The sequence below is a fragment of the Saccostrea cucullata genome, unplaced genomic scaffold (assembly GCF_032062105.1).
Source record: "Saccostrea cucullata isolate Sc308-1 unplaced genomic scaffold, CSIRO_AGI_Scuc_v1 ctg6971, whole genome shotgun sequence".
In the NCBI taxonomy this organism is placed as follows: Eukaryota; Metazoa; Mollusca; class Bivalvia; order Ostreida; family Ostreidae; genus Saccostrea; species Saccostrea cuccullata.
The window spans coordinates 20,688-25,215 of NW_026929469.1; the positions used below are offsets into that span (position 1 = coordinate 20,688).

The 4,528-nt window shown below is 32.4% G+C and overlaps 1 long non-coding RNA gene across 1 annotated transcript; it reads right to left on the bottom strand.

Moving 5' to 3' along the window:
• Window positions 1–902: 902 nt before the first annotated feature.
• On the bottom strand, window positions 903–3,116 carry LOC134280951 (uncharacterized). The gene is made up of 3 exons (XR_009995000.1): window positions 2,598–3,116; window positions 1,171–1,236; window positions 903–942 (listed from the first exon to the last, which is right to left on the bottom strand). It is a non-coding gene; the product is annotated as an uncharacterized LOC134280951 (long non-coding RNA).
• Window positions 3,117–4,528: the final 1,412 nt, after the last annotated feature.

Sequence of the window (4,528 nt, forward strand, 5' to 3'; positions counted from 1 at the left end):
TCTTGGGATACCTCGTGGGAGTCTTGACATAAGCTGCATTGTATGGGGGAATCAGTGTTTCACAATTAATCTTGTTCTAAGTTTTGTTAAAATGTATTCATATATATCTGTATATTCTAATCATACATGACATACTGTGTGAAGCCTGCCATTATAAAACTCTAAATTTGTGAGCCCATGTAGGGGTATATAATAAATCAGTATACCACCTCTTCTGCAGAGAGGGTACTGTATACAGGGAAATTTTTGCCCCCGTATTATTTTTGCCCCTTCGCCCTACCCTCATTTTGCGAATTTAAAACGGGGCGAAATGAAATTATACAGCATAACTTCTTTAATAAAACTATGACTGGGCAAATTTAAGACAGGGCAAAATTGTTTGCAAGTGTGAAAGGGCGAAAATTAAACGGGGCGAAAATATCCCTGTATACAGTATATATAAAGGGAAGAAACTGCTTCTTTGCATAAAACTGCTTTTATAGAAAAAAATAAACAAGACATTAATTGGATCGATGCTTCACTTAAACAGTGACATTTTTTGAAAAATACAAGAAATCAATTAAGAATACACATATTCTCTAAGGAAAACAAATGCCCTGCTTAAAAAAGAAATTTTGCTAAAATTTGTTCCTTCATATTCTCTCATTTGATGTCAGCTTGGTTTCCTCAAATTCACATTTCTTTATGTCCTTTTGTGTAAGTTTGAAAAGTAGCTCAGCCTTGCAGTATTAATTTGCTGTGGATTTTAGTAATGATCATTAGAAAACCCTCTCTATGTCCATCTTGCACCAGTGACAACTTTTACTGGATCCTCTTTTCTTTCTGTTATTTTTCCTTCTTAGTATTTTTCATGTTAAATTTACTTCCAGTCCACTGTGAATTTTTTTTTTTTTTTTTGGGGGGGGGGGGGGGCTGTATGCCTTCTGCTCTGGTCATTTCTATCTGTTCACATGAAAGTAAAAAAAAAAAACATTAATTTTTGGTCACTTTGGATAAAAATTCATTTAAAAATTGTTTCAAAAACTTAAAACTGGAATCTTAAAATTTTGCTATATATAAAACATATACATTTTCAACCTATAAACATTATTATCTCCCTGTAAGCATTGTTGTTGCAATCATGTCTTAAGTCACCATGAATCCATGCAACTTAATACACACTACATGTACCTGTGTGGTCTCCTTGCTAGAAGATCTGTAATCCTGAGAATCTTCATTAGGATAATCTTGCAAGGGCTGCAATGATCAATTTAATATTATTTTTTAATTTGAAAGTTTGGGTTAAAATCCTGAACATCATATATATATATATATATATATTACATGTACCTAATATTTACATGTTATCCTGAAAATTTTCTGAATCAAGAGGAATGATTGATAAAGGAGTGGATTTAATGTTGTCATCAAGCATTTTTTTTTGCAATTTACATATAAAGCTTTTCTGCAGTTTGGACAAATCGCCAGAGATATAGAGACTAAGAGTAGAAATGAATTTGACAACTATTAATTTCTAAAGTGGAAAATGAAATGTATTTATATCATAAATTAATTGTAATAAAAACATACATGTTATATGGATACCAACGTAATGTGGTATAATTTATTTTGTTCTTTAACTGTTTAATGCGACTATTTTTAATTTGTACAATATGTCCTTAACATGTAAAGTACACAGCATCAGACTGATCTCATCTGTACAGATCAATATTGTCAAACTAAATCTATTCATATTTAAAATGTGTGCAAGATTGATATGCCTGCAATATATAGCTGAAAAACAGTGATCAGTAAAATAAAATTATGCGACAGAAAGCTGCATCTTGGAAAGTACAAATGGAGTTGCCATATTCTAACACCCTTGGATAGATTTCTTTACCTACTTTACAATACATCACCTTGCAGAGCAAATAAATTCATTGTATCAAGGTCCCAAAAATGATTTCACAATAGTATGACAAAGTATATGTACTTAGATCTAGAACACTATTAGCATCTGTAAATCTGTGTGTCTGCATGTACTTTCATAATTTTACACTTACACTTTTTTTAATCAATTCTTTAAAATATTCTACAGTCCTGATATTGCTTAAAATTTCAAAAAATCTAACACACTATTCAGTTATCATTGTCAGAAGTCAAAGGTTTAATATTTCCGAGGTATGATTTCTACAAATCCTGTTTGTAAAAATAGATTGGACACAAGCATATTATCACTTGGAAAAATAAATTCATACAAACAATTTTCTTCAAATAAACTGAATTTTATAGAAAATAAAATACCAGTGGCAGTACCCAAAACAGGCACATATATTGCACAGTAGTATTTGATTCAATGTCATGTACATGTAATATGTGCAACTGTGCATCCAAGTTTTCATGGTTTTGTTTGTTTTTGTTGTCTTATATTTCATTATACAGTCAGTTACCTAATCCGAGATTCCTCTGACTCTAACCCCTGCTTTTATATTGTAACTTGTGCGCACAAGTCACAATATAAAAGCGGGAGTTAGAGTCAAAGGAATCTCGGGTTATCAGTTATACCATGCAGGTACATGTGACACCTGAATAAAATTATGAATAAAAAAAATACTTACACATTGTAATCGGGATCGGTCGGGGACTACCACACCACTACATTTATCTCTCGATCTCTATTTCAAAGACATCTTGAAGGGAACAGCTAAAATCTTCTCGGCCTTCGCCCCCATACCACCCTGCTTTCCTCATATTTTCTTTTCTACGAGTAGCTATACGTGTAATACTCGTCATGTCCAGATCAACTCTTTGGCTTTTCTTAAAGGTTATCCCAACTTTGTCAACTGTTTTTCATCAAACTCTGAGTCTCTTGAGGTAGAATTTTCCTGAACAAGATGTTTCAAAACAAGAAGAAAAACTGCAGATTTCATTGTCTGCCATCTTGTTTACAATTTACACATTTTGTATTCTTCAATACCGAAGAGCTCCAACAAGGGAAATAACTCGGATAGAGAAAAAGCACATTTAGACCAACTTTATAGTGTAATAAAATGTTTATTTTTCATTTACCCATAAATGTTTTAAATGATATTTGCAAAATAACATTTCTTGAATCAAAATCTTCCTACTAGAATTTTCACATCACTTGTCAAAGTCTTTAAATATTAAGTCTAACTAGGGAGGTAACAAGGACTAATTATTCACTTTTTGGGCATCAGAAAATTAGAAATTGTAAAATTTTTGTGACCTTGGCTATTTTTTACATAGTTTTGATTGTCATGAAGGATATAAAAAAATATGAACATAAACAGCTTTGTCTAGTAAATATTTTTTTGATATTATTGATAAATAGCAAAATCCACTATAATTTACACCTTCTAGCCCCGTTCCCATGGCAACCGGATAAACTACCATGCTTTCTTTCATATAGTCAATCTTTTCATTCATTGAAGTTTCAGTAAGAAAAAAAATAGCTGAATCGAAGACATCGCGTGGCCACGTCATTTTGATATTTACGTAGAATTGGTATTAAACACTAAAAAATATTAATTCTCAGATCATACAAGTACATGTAGTATGAAACTGCCTATGTACTGGGGCTGCACTGAGGTAATACATGTTGTATTACAGGAACTCAGGGGACCTCTCTGGTTACGGAGTGGATAAACAATAATTTGTTTTTTCTCTTACATACGGTCGTAAGACCTGAATAAGCCAGACGGTTGCAGGGGATAATCAGATAAGTGTTTCACAGTACACCAAAGCACGTAAAACCTGGAAAAGGCAGTCACTTGGTTGTAGAGAGAGGTTTCATACCACAATTAGAGTTGGGGGAAGTGCAAAGATGCATCTGTTATAACGAAGAGGCAGGGCAAGAAGAAATTTACTTACGGGAGACACCCGTTGACCACAGTTAGTGGTTGTCCAGTCAAGGAGAAACCCATTGTATTATTGTATTGTGTTTGTATATATTTTATTTGCTCAACAAAAACCTGAGTTAACAGGTTAACGAACCTAAGTGTAACGCCTCGTTGACACAAGACATATCACCAAATACCAAGCTTGGCCGCGTTGTACGTTACACTTTATATCATGTTTGATTGTTTAGAATAATTTGTAATCATGATATTCACTACATGATATTTCAGATCAGGAATTCATTGACAAGATAAGAGAATCTCTTATAGAGTCAGATGTCATCAAAGAGACTGAGATACCGGATAGTATTTATTCATGTGAATTGTAACATGTAAATATAATAACCAGATTAAGATTCAAATGAAAGTCTCATTGATTAATGCTTAGCTATGTGAAATCCACATTAGACGATTGCTTAAATTCACTTCATCTTTTTGTAGTTTTCAGTCCTTTCAAGTATTAAGTCATTATCTGCATAATTATAATTTTAATTATTATAGTTGCTACATTTATTGGCATTTGAGGGAAAATGAACAAAAAAATGTTCATTCAATGCCTAATACAAATCAAGATTTTTTTTTGCTTAAGTCGTGCATATAGAGATGATTTGAAAATATAACTTTTTTAGACT